This window comes from Cucumis sativus, unplaced genomic scaffold (genome assembly GCF_000004075.3).
Source record: "Cucumis sativus cultivar 9930 unplaced genomic scaffold, Cucumber_9930_V3 scaffold40, whole genome shotgun sequence".
Classification (NCBI taxonomy): Eukaryota; Viridiplantae; Streptophyta; class Magnoliopsida; order Cucurbitales; family Cucurbitaceae; genus Cucumis; species Cucumis sativus.
In genome coordinates this window covers 297,486-315,123 of record NW_022279548.1, presented here as the reverse complement: position 1 = coordinate 315,123, position 17,638 = coordinate 297,486, and the positions used below count along the sequence as shown (strand labels likewise).

At 41.9% G+C, this 17,638-nt stretch overlaps 1 long non-coding RNA gene across 1 annotated transcript; it reads right to left on the bottom strand.

Moving 5' to 3' along the window:
- Window positions 1-2,308: 2,308 nt before the first annotated feature.
- Window positions 2,309-17,430, bottom strand: LOC116405886. Its single transcript, XR_004218964.1, has 3 exons — window positions 17,412-17,430; window positions 15,996-15,998; window positions 2,309-2,435 (listed from the first exon to the last, which is right to left on the bottom strand). It is a non-coding gene; the product is annotated as an uncharacterized LOC116405886 (long non-coding RNA).
- Between the last annotated feature and the right edge of the window lie 208 nt (window positions 17,431-17,638).

Below are 17,638 nucleotides of genomic sequence, written 5' to 3'. Positions count from 1 at the left end.
CCACTCTGCCTTTCTTTCGGTGTTTTGGGACGAAACCAAGAAACCGAGTCTGGGCATCACCGTTCGGCTTTTTTGGGCAAGAAACTTGGAGACCGCTCAGAATCGGACCACCCAGTAGCTAGACGTTAACTTTTGAGGCCTTCGACCCCGTTCTATGTCCGACTGTTCCGTTCTAAGGCCACTATGCCTTTCTTTCGGCGTTTTAGCACGAAACCAATAATTCGAGTCTAGGGCATCACCGTTCGGCTTCTGTGGGTAAGAAACTTCGAGACCACTCAGAATCGAACCACCCAGTAGCTAGACGTGAACTTTCGAGGCCTCCAATCCCGTTCTAAGTCTGGCCGTTCCTTTCTAAGCCATTGTGCCTTTCTTTCGGCGTTTTGGGATGGAACCAAGAAACCGAGTCTAGGGCATCACGTTCGGCTTTTGTGGGCAAGAAACTTGGAGACCACTCAGAATCGGACCACCAGTAGCTAGACGTTAGCATTTGAGGCCTCCGACCCCGTTCTAAGTCTGGCCGTTCCATTCTAGGCCACTGTGCCTTTCATTCGGCGTTTTGGGACGAAACCAAGAATTCGAGTCTAGGCATCACCGTTCGGCTTTTGTGGGCAAGAAACTTCGAGAACGCTCAGAATCGGACTACCTAGTAGCTAGACTTCAACTTTCGTGGCCTCCGTCCCCGTTCTAACTCCGGCCGTTCTTTCTAGGCCATTATGCTTTTCTTTCGGCGTTTTGGGACTAAACAAGAAACCGAGTCTAGGGCATCACCGTTCGGCTTTTGTGGGCAAGAAACTTTGAGACCGCTCAGAATCGGACCACCCAGTAGCTAGACGTGAACTTTCGAGGCCTCCGACTCCGTTTTAAGTCCGGTCGTTCCTTTCTAGGCCATTGTGCCTTTCCTTCGGCGTTTTGGGACGGAACCAAGAAACCGAGTCTGGGCATCACCGTTCGGCTTTTGTGGGCAAGAAACTTTGAGACCACTCAGAATCAGACCACCCAGTAGCTAGACGTGAACTTTCGAGGCCTCCAACCCCGTTCTAAGTCCGGTCGTTCCTTCCTAGGCCATTGTGCCTTTCTTTCGGCGTTTTGGGATGGAACCAAGAAACTGAGTCTCGGGCATCACCGTTCGGCTTTTGTGGGCAAGAAACTTCGAGACCGCTCACAATCGGACCACCCAGTAGCCAGACCTGAACTTTCGAGGCCTCTGACCCCGTTCTAAGTCCGGTCGTTCCTTTCTAGGCCATTATTCCTTTCTTTCGGCGTTTTGGGACGGAACCAAGAAACCGAGTCTGGGGCATCACCGTTCGACATTTGTGGGCAAGAAACTTCGAGACCACTCAGAATTGGACCACCCAGTAGCCAGACGTGAACTTTCGAGGCCACCGATCCCGTTCTAAGTCTCGTCGTTCCTTTCTAGGCCACTGTGCCTTTCTTTCGGCGTTTTGGGACGGAACCAAGAAACCGAGTCTCGGGCATCACCGTTCGGCTTTTGTGGACAAGAAACTTTGAGACCACTCAGAATCGGACCACCCAGTAGCTAGATGTGAACTTTCGAGGCCTCCGACCCCGTTCTTAAGTGTAGATAAAACATCCAAGTATAACCATTATACAGGATTTTAACCTATGATGTCTAGGTGATAAACCATTTTTATTACCTCACACCTCTCATGAATGCTCATAGAACTAGATTAACTAGGCTCAAGAACTGATTACGATTTCCAGGTAGGAGATGTTCCGTAAACCGTCAACTTAAGAACCTCCAACCTTAGTCATCTTATCTGACTTGTTCACAAGATTGAACCAGGTGAGCCTTTTGTAACCAGTTTTACAAGATATCGACCTATTTCTATGAAAAATGGAAGATATGTTTAACCTAAGTGAGCATGCATTTAATCTTTGTTATTGATTTTAAAAGTCTAATTTATTTTATAACACTTATAAAAATTTTTAGACTTAATCAATCATTTTATCAATATATAAATTTATAAAAACAATCCATTAATATGGATTTTAATTTATTTAACTTTAATTAAATCATATTTAATTAAATTAAATCAAACAATAATTAATTAATTTGATTAAATCATATTTAATCAAGAATAACTTAATTAATTAAATAATTAATTAATCATATTAATTAATTTCCATATTAATCAATTAACATGCATACAATACAATATAACCTTTATATCATACATTTTAATGCATGAACATGTTAACCTATGGTGGGATTTTAAATCTATATGACATTCAAAATGCACATACAAATTTAAAGTAATTTAATCATACATCACATGCATAAATAAAAAAAAACACCCTAAAATGGACTGATTTTTGGCTCCTAAATTAAGCTAAGTACTAAATTATTACATAATTACTTTGGTGTAGTACAGAACCACTCCCAAAAACTTCGAACCGGCTGAAAAACCAACCGACTTCCAACCGGCTGAAAAACCAATCGGAACCGCTTGAACCGGCCCAAAAACCAAATTTATTGGCTTGAACCGGCCCAGGCGCACACGGGTCGGGCGCGGGCGAAGGCAGGCGTGCGGGCGCGTACGGACGCAGCAGGGCGCGCGGGCGCGTGCGGGTCGCGAAGCGGGTCAAGGCGGGTTTTCGGGTCTGTGACCTTCTTTTCTTCATTTTTTTTCAATTCTCTCACCCGGTTGAACCAGTTACAGCCGAACTTCAACTCTAATGACCTTTTTTATTTTAAAAAAAAATTACAAACACTTTGCAACAATAAAAATAAGCCATTAACAAGGCTAATTACAATAATTAGAACAAAAACACTTAATCTAGAGCCAAAATCATAATATATCCATTTTAGTTCAAACCAAAATTTATCTAATAAATATGAACCCACCAAATGCAATTGGGTAAAAATGAAGCATGCTCTGATACCACATGATATAACTAAGTCATGCACAGCGGAAAAAGAATCGAATTTCTACCCTAATTGCCACAATTTACATGTAACCATAAACTAATCAAATTAGGGTTTTAAGAAATATTACCTTTGAAGCTTTCAAAAGGTTTGATATCTTCTTACCAATTCAAACCGAGACCACCACTAGTACTCAACTGCTATCCTCTAAATAAAGAACTAGGTTGTGAGACTCAATTTTGGTGTAGAAAGTAATGGAGATAAAAGGGGGTTAGAAGGTTTCTTTTTTTTTCTTTGAGTGAGATGATGAAAATGATAAAAGAGGCAAAAGTCCTTCTACATTTGAAAACACCTCTATTTATAACCTAATTACATGCAAAAATGCATGCAATTCATTTGCCAAATCTCAACACCTAATGTTCCACTAACTATTAGTGGAACTTAGTGGGCTAGGTGTCTATATCTCATATAGCCTTATATCCCACTAAGAGTTAGTGGGATTATCCAACAAAATGTTGGATTTTCCCACTAACTTAGTAAAATGGTCATTAGATATTTCTAGTCAAAAGTCAAACTTTGACTTTTCTTAGTCAAAAGTCAATATTTTGACTTTTTACCATTTTGTCCGTCTTGACTAATTCCAACCTCCCGAGCATGAATCCGCATTCATTTTTCCAAAATTCAAATCACATTTGAATATAAGGCTGGTCAAAGTTTGACTTTTCAAATTCAAAAATCAACATTTTGACTTTTTACTATTTTTTGACCAATTCCATCAATTCCGAGCTTCTTAGTATGAATCCGCATTCATACTTATAGTATGTAAGACATAAAGCTCTATTTCTAATTAGAAGACCGACGACTATATCACTATATTTGTCGGTTTCCCTTTCTTCTCCCAATTCGAACAATTCGACTTATTTCATCACACTGTTCTAAGTTTAATCCATATGAGCTAGCAGAGGAACCTAATGGACCTATAGATCATGGGCTCCAACGATTCAAGATTAACTAGCTAAACTCTTTTAAACCGAGTTAATCAACATTCGTTAACTAACGGGTCATTCCACTAAAGTCCCGTAGTTGCACTCCCTCACTATAGATATATTTGTGTCCATTTGATAAAACCATAATCAGTAAGTTAATCCTTCACAAGTTGCTCGTAACCTTGGCTGGTCAAAATACCGTTTTACCCCCAAGATTACATCTTGCTCCTTAAGTCCCACTAATCCACTATTGAACAATTGGTTTAAGGTTCAACCTATAAACTTAATCCCTCTCGGCCAATGAGAGGGTGGGGCCCTTGTTCAAGACTTGGATTCAGTGCTTAAGAGAGCAACCTATCTACTAACCCTAAAGCGGATAGGAGTGAATTCCATCTTGTACCCTATGTTCCCAGCTATCCACCTGATCTTACCCCTGAAATGGGAGGCTTATTGGGCCAACGCTGATGAGCTGCCCTCACCTATGCAGATCTAAGGATAATCTCGTGTGAACAGGAGTTCATAGTTAACTCAGGGATTAAGACTAAGTTACCTAGGTCATCATATATTGAGATAGTCAGTTTTAAACAGTAAACGGTGTTATAACGTAAAAAAGACTAATTCATGGTTCAGTCTCTTATGTAAACATTTTACATAGGATGCCCACTTTCATGTCTCTACATGAACGATTAGGAGCACTTCATTTGTACTACAAAGTGGGCCGCATCCATAGTTTCTCTAAATAAGGCGCCCAACCTTTATTTCATATACTATAGACTATTTAGGCTATATACTCGAACTTGATCCACGTTTATGTTTACACATAAAGTTCAAGTTTATTCAATAATAATATTTACAAACTACGAGTTTTAGGACAAAAAAATTCCAACAGGTCGTTCCTTTCTAGGCCACTATGCCTTTCTTTCGGCGTTTTGGGACGGAACAAGAAACCGAGTCTAGGGCATCACCGTTCGGCTTTTGTGGGCAAGAAACTTCGAGACCACTCAGAATCGGACCACCCAGTAGCTAGACGTGAAGTTTCGAGGCCGCCGACCCCGTTCTAAGTCTTGTCGTTCCTTTCTAGGCCACTTGCCTTTCTTTCGGCGTTTTGGGACGGAACCAAGAAACCGAGTCTGGGGCTCACCGTTCAGATTTTGGGGTAAGAAACTTCGTGACCACTCAGAATCGGACCACCCAGTAGCTAGACGTGAACTTTCGAGGCCGCCGGCCTCATTCTAAGTCCCGTCGTTCCTTTCTAGGCCACTGTGCCTTTCTTTAGGATTTTGGGATGGAACCAAGAAACCGAGTCTGGGCATCACCGTTCGAATTTTATGGGCAAGAAACTTCGAGACCACTAAGAATCGGACCAACCAGTAGCTAGACGTGAACTTTCGAGGCCGCCGACCCCGTTCTAAGTCCGTCGTTCCTTTCTAGGCCACTATGCCTTTATTTCGACGTTTTGGGACGGGACCAAGAAACCGAGTCTGGGGCATCACCGTTCGACTTTTGTGGGCAAGAAATTTCGAGACCACTCAGAATCGGACCACCCAGTAGCTAGACGTGAACTTTCGAGGCCGCCGACCCCGTTCAAAGTCCGAACGTTCCTTTCTAGGCCACTGTGTTAGGCGTTTTGGGACAGAACAAGAAACCGAGTTTGGAGAATCACCGTTCGGCTTTAGTGGGCAAGAAACTTAGAGACCACTCAGAATCGAACCATCCAGTAGCTAGACGTGAACTTTTGAGGCCGCCGACCCCGTTATAAGTTCGGTCGTTCCTTTCTAGGCCACTGTGCCTTTCTTTCGGCGTTTTGGGACTGAACCAAGAAACCGAGTCTGGGGCATCACCGTTCGGCTTTTGTGGGCAAGAAACTTCGAGACCACTCAGAATCGGACCACCCAGTTGCTAACGTGAACTTTCGAGGCCGCCGACCCCGTTCTAAGTCCGGTCGTTCCTTTCTAGGCCATTGTGCCTTTCTTTAGGCGTTTTGGGACGGAACCAAGAAACGAGTCTGGAGAATCACCGTTCGGCTTTAGTGGGCAAGAAACTTAGAGACCACTCAGAATCGACCATTCAGTAGCTAGACGTGAACTTTCGAGGCCGCCGACCCCGTTATAAGTTCGGTCGTTCCTTTCTAGGCCACTGTGCCTTTCTTTCGGCGTTTTGGGACTGAACCAAGAAACCGAGTCTGGGCATCACCGTTCGGCTTTTGTGGGCAAGAAACTTCGAGACCACTCAGAATCGGACCACCCAGTTGCTAAACGTGAACTTTCGAGGCCGCCGACCCCGTTCTAAATCAGGTCGTTCCTTTCTAGGCCACTGTGCCTTTCTTTCGGCGTTTTGGGACGGAACCAAGAAACCGAGTCTTAGGCATCACCGTTTGCCTTTTGTGGGCCAGAAACTTCGAGACCACACAGAATCGGACCACCCAGTAGCTAGATATGAACTTTCGAGGCCGCCGACCCCGTTCTAAGTCCCGTCGTTCCTTTCTAAGCCATTGTGCGTTTCTTTCGGCCTTTTGGGACGGAACCAAGAAACCGAGTCTGGGGTATCACCGTTCGGCTTTTGTTGCCAAGAAACTTCGAGACCACTCAAAATCAGACCACCAAGTACCTAGACATGAACTTTCGAGGCCGCCGACCCCGTTCTAAGTCCGGTCGTTCCTTTCTAGGCCATTGTGCCTTTCTTTCGGCGTTTTGGGACGGAACCATGAAACCGAGTCTGGGGCATCACCGTTCGGCTTTTGTGGGTAAGAAACTTCGAGACAACTCAGAATCGGACCACCCAATAGCTAGGCGTGAACTTTCGAGGGCGCCGACCCCGTTCTAAGTCCCGTCGTTCCTTTCAAGGCCACTGTGCGTTTCTTTTGGCGTTTTGGGACGGAACCAAGAAACCAAGTCTGGGGCATCACCGTTCGGCTTTTGTGGGCAAGAAACTTCGAGACCATAAAGAATCGGACCACCCAGTAGCTAGACGTGAAATTTCCAGGCCGCCGACCCCGTTCTAAGTCCGTCGTTCCTTTCTAGGCCACTATGCCTTTCTTTCGGCGTTTTGGGACGGGACTAAGAAACTGAGTCTGGGGCATCACCGTTCGACTTTTGTGGGCAAGAAACTTCGAGACCACTCAGAATCGGACCACCCAGTAGCTAGACGTGAACTTTCGAGGCCGCCGACCCCGTTCAAAGTCCGGACGCTCCTTTCTAGGCCACTGTGCCTTTCATTCGGCGTTTTGGGACGGAACCAAGAAACCGAGTCTGGAGAATCACCGTTCGGCTTTTGTGGGCAAGAAACTTCGAGACCACTCAAAATCGAACAATCCAGTAGCTAGACGTGAACTTTCGAGGCCGCCGACTCCGTTCTAAGTCCGGTCGTTCCTTTCTAGGCCACTGTACCTTTCTTTCGGCGTTTTGGGACGGAACCAAGAAACAGAGTCTGGGGCATCACCGTTCAGCTTTTGTGGGAAAAAAACATCGAGACCACTCGGAATTGGACCACCCAGTAGCTAGACGTGAACTTTCGAGGCCACCGACCCCGTTCTAAGTCTCGTCGTTCCTTTCTAGGCCACCGTGCCTTTCTTTCTGCGTTTTGGGATAGAACCAAGAAACCGAGTGTGGGGCATCACCGTTCGTCTTTTGTGGGCAAGAAACTTCGAGACCACTCAGAATCGGACCACCCAGTAGCTAGACTTGAACTTTCGAGGCCTCCGACCCCGTTCTAAGTCCGGTCGTTCCTTCCTAGGCCATTGTGCCTTTCTTTCGACGTTTTGGGACGTAACCAAGAAACCGTGTCTAGGGCATCACCGTTCCGCTTTTGTGGGCAAGAAACTTCGAGACCACTCAGAATCGGACCACCCAGTAGCCAGACGTGAACTTTCGAGGCCTCCGACCCCGTTCTAAGTCCGGTCGTTCCTTTCTTTCGGCGTTTTGGGACGGAACCAAGAAACCGAGTCTGGGGCATCACCGTTCGGCTTTTGTGGGCAAGAAACTTCGAGACCGCACAGAATCTGACCACCCAGTAGCCAGACGTGAACTTTCGAGGCCTCCGACCCCGTTTTAAGTCCGGTCGTTCCTTTCTAGGCCACTGTGCCTTTCTTTAGGCGTTTTGGGACGGAACCAAGAAACCGAGTCTGGAGAATCACCGTTCGGCTTTAGTGGGCAAGAAACTTAGAGACCACTCAGAATCGAACCATCCAGTACCTAGACGTGAATTTTCGAGGCGCCGACCCCGTTATAAGTTCGGTCGTTCCTTTCTAAGGCCACTGTGCCTTTCTTTCGGCGTTTTGGGACTGAACCAAGAAACCGAGTCTGGGGCATCACCGTGTTCGGCTTTTGTGGGCAAGAAACTTCGAGACCACTCAGAATCGGACCACCCAGTTGCTAACCGTGAACTTTCGAGGCCGCCGACCCCGTTCTAAGTCCGGTCGTTCCTTTCTAGGCCACTTTGCCTTTTTTTCGGCGTTTTGGGACGAAAGCAAGAAACCGAGTCTTAGGCATCACCGTTTGGCTTTTGTGGGCCAGAAACTTCGAGACCACACAGAATCGGACCACCCAGTAGCTAGACATGAACTTTCGAGGCCGCCGACCCCGTTCTAAGTCTCGTCGTTCCTTTCTAAGCCACTGTGCGTTTCTTTCGGCCTTTTGGGACGGAACCAAGAAACCGAGTCTGGGGTATCACCGTTCGGCTTTTGTTGCCAAGAAACTTCGAGACACTCAAAATCAGACCACCAAGTAGCTAGACATGAACTTTCGAGGCCGCCGACCCCGTTCTAAGTCCGGTCGTTCTTTCTAGGCCATTGTGCCTTTCTTTCGGCGTTTTGGACGGAACCATGAAACCGAGTCTGGGGCATCACCGTTCGGCTTTTGTGGGCAAGAAACTTCGAGACAACTCAGAATCGGACCACCAATAGCTAGGCGTGAACTTTCGAGGGCGCCGACCCGTTCTAAGTCCCGTCGTTCCTTTCTAGGCCACTGTGCGTTTCTTTTGGTGTTTTGGGACGGAACCAAGAAACCAAGTCTGGGGCATCACCGTTCGGCTTTTGTGGGCAAGAAACTTCGAGACCATTCAGAATCGGACCACCCAGTAGCTAGACGTGAACTTTCCAGGCCGCCAACCCCGTTCTAAGTCCCGTCGTTCCCTTCTAGGCCACTATGCCTTTCTTTCGGCGTTTTGGGACGGGACCAAGAAACTGAGTCTGGGGCATCACCGTTCGACTTTTGTGGGCAAGAAACTTCGAGACCACTGAGAATCGGACCACCCAGTAGCTAGACGTGAACTTTCGAGGATGCCATCCCCGTTCAAAGTCCGGACGCTCCTTTCTAGGCCACTGTGCCTTTCTTTCGGCGTTTTGGGACGGAACCAAGAAACCGAGTCTGGAGAATCACCGTTCGGCTTTTGTGGGCAAGAAACTTCGAGACCACTCAAAATCGAACAATCCAGTAGCTAGACGTGAACTTTCGAGGCGCCGACCCCGTTCTAAGTCCGGTCGTTCCTTTCTAGCCACTGTACCTTTCTTTCGGCGTTTTGGGACGGAACCAAGAAAGAGTCTGGGGCATCACCGTTCGGCTTTTGTGGAAAAAAAACATCGAGCCACTAGGAATTGGACCACCCAGTAGCTAGACGTGAACTTTCGAGGCCACCGACCCCGTTCTAAGTCTCGTCGTTCCTTTCTAGGCCACCGTGCCTTTCTTTCTGCGTTTTGGGACGGAACCAAGAAACCGAGTGTAGGGCATCACCGTTCGGCTTTTGTGGGCAAGAAACTTTGAGCCCACTCAGAATCGGACCACCCATTAGCTAGACGTGAACTTTCGAGGCCGCCGATCCCGTTCTAAGTCCGGTCGTGATAGAACTAAGTCATACACAGCGGAAAAAGAATCGAATTTCTACCCTAATTGCCGCAATTAACATGTAACCATAAACTAATCAAATTAGGGTTTTAAGAAATATTACCTATGAAGTTTCAAAAGGTTTGATATCTTCTTACCAATTCTAACCGAGACCACCACTAGTACTCAACTGCTATCCTCTAGACAAAGATTCGGGTTGTGGGACCCAATTTTGGTGTAGAAAGTAATGGAGATAAAATGGTATTGGAAGGTTTCTTTTTTTTTTGTTGAGATTGATAGAACTAAGTCATGCATAGCGGAAAAAGAATTGAATTTCTACCCTAATTGCCACAATTAACATGTAACCATAAACTAATCAAATTAGGGTTTTAAGAAATTTACCTTTGAAGCTTTCAAAAGGTTTGATATCTTCTTACCAATTCTAACCGAGACCACCACTAGTACTCAACTTCTATCCTCTAGACAAAGAACCGGGTTGTGGGACCAATTTTGGTGTAGAAAGTAATGGAGATAAAATGAGATTGGAAGCTTTCTTTTTTCTTTTGTATAGATGATGAAAATGATAAAAGAGGCAAAAGTTTTCAACATTTGAAAACACCTCTATTTATAGCCTAATTACATGCAAAAATGCATGCAATTCATTTGCCAAATCTCAACACCTAATGTTGCACTAACAATTAGTGGAACTTAGTGGGCTAGGTGTCTATATCTCATATAGCCACATATCCCACTAAGAGTTAGTGGGATTATCCAACAAAATGTTGGATTTTCCCACTAACTTAGTCCAAGGCTAAAATGGTCATTAGATATTTCTAGTCAAAAGTCAAACTTTGACTTTTCTTAGTCAAAAGTCAATATTTTGACTTTTTACCATTTTGTCCGTCTTGACTAATTCCAACGTCCCGAGCATGAATCCGCATTCATTTTTCCAAAATTCAAATCACATTTGAATATAAGGCTGGTCAAAGTTTGACTTTTCAAAGTTAAAAGTGAACATTTTGACTTTTTACTATTTTGACCAATTCCGAGCTTCTTAATATGAATCCGCATTCATACTTATAGTATGTAAAACATAAAGCTCTATTTCTAATTAGAAGACCGACGACTATATCATTGTATATATCGGTTTCCCTTTCTTCTCCCAATTCGAACAATTCGACTTATTTCATCACACTGTTCTAAGTTTAATCCATATGAGCTAGTAGAGGAACCTAATGGACCTATAGATCATGGGCTCCAACGATTCAAGATTAACTAGCTAAACTCTTTTAAACCGAGTTAATCAACATTCGTTAACTAACGGGTCATTCCACTAAAGTCCCGTAGTTGCACTCCCCTCACTATAGATATATTTGTGTCCATTTGATAAAACCATAATCAGTAAGTTAATCCTTCACAAGTTGCTCGTAACCTTGGCTGGGTCAAAATACCGTTTTACCCCCAAGATTACATCTTGCTCCTTAAGTCCCACTAATCCACTATTGAACAATTGGTTTAAGGTTCAACCTATAAACTTAATCCCTCTCGGGCCAATGAGAGGGTGGGGCCCCTTGTTCAAGACTTGGATTCAGTGCTTAAGAGAGCAACCTATCTACTAACCCTAAAGCGGGTAGGAGTGAATTCCATCTTGTACCCTATGTTCCCAGCTATCCACCCGATCTTACCCCTGAAATGGGAGGCTTATTGGGCCAACGCTGATGAGCTGCCCTCACCTATGCAGATCTAAGGATAATCTCGTGTGAACAAGAGTTCATAGTTAACTCAGGATTAAGACTAAGTTACCTAGGTCATCAATAATTGAGATAGTCAGTTTTAAACAGTAAACGATGTTATAACGTAAAAAAGACTAATTCATGGTTCAGTCTTATGTAAACATTTTACATAGGATGCCCCCACTTTCATGTCTCTACATGAACGATTAGGATCACCTCGTTTGTACTACAAAGTGGGCTGCATCCATAGTTTCTCTAAATAAGCGCCCAACCTTTATTTCATATACTATAAACTATTTAGGCTATATACTCGAACTTGATCCACGTTTATGTTTACACATAAAGTTCAAGTTTATTCAAAAAATAGCCTTGGAACTTGATTTATTGGATTTAAGATTATAATATTTAATTTCTCAATAACAACTTTATTGAACAGAATATGATTTACAAACTACGAGTTTTAGGACAAAAAATTCCAACAAACTCCCACTTGGACTAAAATTCCCAGTGGTATGAGAGATGTGGTGTGAGAGAATATAAAACTAGGGCACATGCCCAATAAGTCTCCCACTTGTCCTAGTTTACAAACATTGTAGACCTAAACTGTGTAGGTGACCCTCAAACTTTAGCCGTGAGGGCTTTTGTAAAAGGATCAGCAATGTTTTGCTAAGAAGAAATCTGGGTTACTACAACGTCACCACGATGTATAATTTCCCTTATAAGATGGTACTTGCGTTCAATATGCTTTCCTCTTTTATGGCTTCTAGGTTCTCTTGAATTTGCAACTGCACCACTGTTGTCACAAGATAAAGTGATTGGTAGATGAATATTTGGAACGACTTCCAAATCTGTCAAGAATTTTCTTAGCCATACTGCTTCTTTTGCTGCTTCACAAGCCGCTACGTATTCAGCTTCCATTGTGGAATCAGCTATACAAGTTTGCTTTATGCTTCTCCAAACTACTGCTCCTCCATTTAGAGTAAATACTGATCCTGATGTAGACTTTCTAGCATCTTTATCAGTTTGGAAATTTGAATCAGTGTATCCAGTAAGGATCAGATCCTTTGTACCATACATGAGCATGTAGTCTTTTGTTCTTCGAAGATATTTTAGAATGTTTTTAACGGCTGTCCAGTGATCACGTCCAGGATTGGATTGATACCTACTGACCATCCTACTGAGTAGCAAATGTCAGGTCTAGTACATAACATTGCATACATTAAACTTCCAACAGCGGAAGCATAGGGAATATTTCTCATATCCTCAACTTCTTGAGGTGTCTTAGGACATTGTTCTTTTGACAAATGAATTCCATATCTGTACGGCAGCAGACACTTTTTGGAATTCTGCATTTTATATCCTACGTCATTTCCAATAAGTAGAATATCATCTACATATAAGACTAAAAATGCTATAATGGAATTGACGACCTTTTGTAAACACAAGGCTCATCAACATTTTGTTCAAAGCCATAAGATTTGATCGCAGTATCAAATCTTATATTCCAGGATCTAGAAGCTTGTTTTAATCCATAAATGGATTTTTTAAGCTTACAAACCTTTTGTTCTTGATCTTGTTCTATAAACCCCTCTGGTTGAGACATATAGATGCTCTCTTCAAGATTACCGTTCAAAAAAGCTGTCTTGACATCCATCTGCCAAATTTCATAATCATAAAAAGTGGCGATGGATAAGAGTATTCTAATTGACTTTAACATGGCAACGGAGAGAAAGTTTCCTCTAGTCTACTCCCTCTCTCTAGGTATAACCCTTTGCCACAAGTCGAGCCTTAAAAGTCTGTACTTTACCGGCATGGTCTCGTTTTCTCTTGTAGATCCATTTACAACCAATAGGTTTTACGTCATTTGGTTGATCTACTAGAGTCCAGACAGAATTAAAGTACATAGACTCCATTTCGAGGTCCATGGCTTTGATCCATTGGTCACGATCTACATCTTTCATTGCCTGTTTATAGGTTAATGGATCCTCTATGCCATCGTCAGGTATGACGACTTGAGTTTCAATTAAACCCAAATAGCGATCAGGCTGATGAACAACCCTCCCACTACGTCGAGGCTCTCTCAACTGTTGAGAAGGATGTGATTGACCAGATTTCCTAGTCTTATCAACTACTTAGTGGATGAACTAGGTTTATCTATAGCACTTTTGGAAATTTCTTTTAATACTAGTTTACTACGAGGTTGATGATCCTGATGTGGTCTTCCTCTAAGAATGTGGCATTTGTTGACACAAATATTTTTTTTCTTGAGGATCATAAAACAAACCACCTCTTGATTCTTTTGGATAACCTATGAAAAAGCATAATTTTGAACGATGTTCCAATTTCTTAGGATTTTGTACCAACACGTGTGCTGGACAACCCCAAATTCTAAAATGACGTAAACTTCCTTTACGCCCTTTCCATAGCTCATAAGGTGTTTCTGAAACACTTTTAGAGGGAACATTATTCAAAATATAAGCAGCTGTTTCTAAAGCATATCCCCAAAAAGAATCTGACATCTGAGAAAAACTCATCATAGAGCGAACCATGTCTAACAAGGTCCGGTTTCTTCTTTCTGATACACCGTTCTGTTGAGGTGTACTAGGTGCAGAGAGTTGTGACTGGATTCCATTTTCTATTAAATAGTCTCGGAATCGTAAGTCCATATACTCTCCACCTCGATCTGATCGAAGTATTTTTATTGTTTTACCTAATTCGTTTTCTACTTCAGCCTTATATTCTTTGAACTTTTCAAGACTATTAGACTTATGATGTATTAGGTAAATATGACCATACCTTGAATAATCATCAATGAAGCTAATGAAATATTCATATCCACCTCGAGCTTTGACATTCATTGGTCCACAAAGGTCCGAATGTACGAGCTCTAAGGGTCCTTTGGCTCTTAGACCTTTTCCAGTAAAAGATCTCTTGGTCATTTTTCCTTCAAGACAAGATTCACAAGGAGGTAAAGTATTATTTTCTAACTGACTTAGAAGCCCACTTTTAACTAATCTCCCAATCCTATTGAGATTTATGTGACCAAGTCTTAAGTGCCATAAATAGGCATTAGAAGAAACTTTTTGTCTTTTATTCTGAGTTTCAGCTGTTCTGAATATTTCAGTATTTAAGACAAAATTTGCTCTGGTTGGTCTTAACTTATATAAGTTGTCTTCAAGTATAGCAGAACAAACTAGAATACCTTTATAGAAAACGAACGCTTCATTAATTTCAAAAGATATTCTATACATTTGTTCCAAAATACAAGAGATAGATATTAAATTTCTTTTCATTTGAGGTACATATAAGACATTCTTAAGTATGACATATCTATCTCTAAAAAACAACTTTAAATCTCCCACTGCTGAAGCTGAGACCATCTCTCCTGTTCCAACCTTGAGAGTGATCTCGCCTTCTGAAAGCTTTTTCAAGAACTATTTTCCTGAAATGAGAAGCAAATATGGTTAGTGGCTCCTGAATCTAGTATCCAGGTACAATTTTCATATTCCACTAAACATGTTTCTACAACTAGTAAATCATATTTACCTTGTGTTTCCTTCTCTGCCTTTTTTTCTGCAAGGTATTTTGGGCAGTTTCTTAACCAGTGCCCGTTTTGGCCACAATGGTAACACTTACCTTTTTCTGCACCTTTCTTACCCTTGTTCTGTTTGGGAGTCTTTCCCTTTCCCTTCTTTTTTATTTGAGCATTAGGTTTTGAGGGTCCAGCTTTGGTTTTAGAGGACGATCCTCTTATAAATTTTCTTTTTGTGGTAGCAACATTTGCTTCCACTTGTTTTCCTTTACCCATAGTAAGGTTTTGGAATCGCTGGAGTTCATTCAGAAGGGTTGTCAAGTTAAATTCTATCTTGTTCAAAGACGCATTCGTTTGGAATGGAATGAAGCTCTTCGGAAGAGACTCTAAGATAAAACTAACTTGATTAACCTCTTCGATGGGACCACCATTCACTTCAGCGATGTTGAAGTGCATCATCATGTCCAGAACATGTTCTCTAACAGAGGTCCCTTCCTTCATACGCTTAGTGTAAATGTATTTGACTGCCTCGTGTCTTAAGGACCATTCTGGTTGCCCAAACATTCCCCTTAATGAATCCATAATCTCTTTAGCCGTGGCTAAGGATTCATGTTTCTTTGCCAATACATCAGACATGCTGGCAAGAATGTAGACACGGGCTTTTTCATTAGCTTTTATCCATCGATCATATGCATCCCGACTAGTTCGGTTAGCATTAGAGGCAGGGTTTTGAGGACATTCCTCAGTTAAGACAAATCTTAAATCGTCAACCACTAGTATTGTGTTAAGATTTGATTTCCAAGCCGCATAATTATCGCCATTAAGTTTTTCGGAAGCTAAAAGTTGAACTATTGAGCTATTCATGCTGAAAAACAAACATATTCTTTTTAGGAAAAAACTATAATCATAAAAAATATCCAATCTAATTTAGCAATTACTAATAATGTACCCTTTCATTATTTGTATTTTGCAACAATATTTCAAAGGTTTAGAACAACCTTCTCCGAAGGGTAGTTGATTATTCCTCCTTTGAACCAAGACAATCTTGACTAGATGCTATCTCTAGAATAACTGCTTATTCTTTATAGCACTTAGTTATCGCTACTTTAGTCAAGAATATACTAACAACTTAGTAATTCTTGTAAGTGTTACCCACCATTTTCAGATTTCATAGATTAGAATCATTTATGAAAACTAATCTAAGAAAACCTATCCAGATTTGGAGTTCGCGGTGTTCCGAATCCTATAATACAACCCTCCGAAGGGAACGTCGCTCCAGGGCAGACAAGTAGGCATATTATAGAAATCTCACGGTGCGACCTAATGGAAGAGACCGTGGGATGTGCTGCCACAAATCCCTCACCCACTTACTATGAACTACTTCCCCTATTCACCTTGATTTTGATCCATGCAAACACTCTCCGAAGGGAGGCCGCTCCTATGCACGGCACAAAGCCCTGCATGGACCTCACGGTGTGAACTCTTAGGGACACTAGAGCTAAAATACATTATTTTTCTCTAGTTGAAGTGTTCTAAAGAAAAAAATAGGGTAATCCAAGCTTCAAGATTTATATTTAGGCTAACTTAAACAAATCTTAAGTCTAGATAAAACATCCAAGTATAACCATTATACAGGATTTTAACCTATGATGTCTAGGTGATAAACCATTTTTATTACCTCACACCTCTCACGAATGCTCATAAAACTAGGTTAACTAGGCTCAAGAACTGATTACGATCTCCAGGTAGGAGGTGTTCCGTAAACCGTCAACTTAAGAACCTCCAACCTTAGTCATCTTATCTGACTTGTTGACAAGATTGAACCAGGTGAGCCTTTTGTAACCAGTTTTACAAGATATCGACCTATTTCTATGAAAAATGGAAGATATGTTTAACCTAAGTGAGCATGCATTTAATCTTTGTTATTGATTTTAAAAGTCTAATTTATTTTATAACACTTATAAAAACTTTTAACTTAATCAATCATTTTATCAATATATAACTTATAAAACAATCAATTAATATGGATTTTAATTTATTTAACTTTAATTAAATCATATTTAATTAAATTAAATCAAACAATAATTAATTAATTTGATTAAATCATATTTAATCAAGAATAACTTAATTAATTAAATAATTAATTAATCATATTAATTAATTTCCATATTAATCAATTAACATGCATACAATACAATATAACCTTTATATCATACATTTTAATGCATGAACATGTTAACCTATGGTGGGATTTTAAATCTATATGACATTCAAAATGCACATACAAATTTAAAGTAATTTAATCATACATCACATGCATAAATAAAAAAAACACCCTAAAATGGACTGATTTTTGGCTCCTAAATTAAGCTAAGTACTAAATTATTACATAATTACTTTGGTGTAGTACAGAACCACTCCCAAAAACTTCGAACCGGCTGAAAAACCAACCGAAACCGCTTGAACCGGCCCAAAAACCAAATTTATTGGCTTGAACCGGCCCAGGCGCACACGGGTCGGGCGCAGGGCGCAGGAGGGCGCGCGGGCGCGGCGGACGCAGGAGGCGCGCGGGCGCGTGCGGGTCGCGAAGCGGGTCAAGGCGGGTTTTCGGTCTGTGACCTTCTTTTCTTCATTTTTTTCAATTCTCTCACCCGGTTGAACCAATTACAGCCTAACTTCAACTC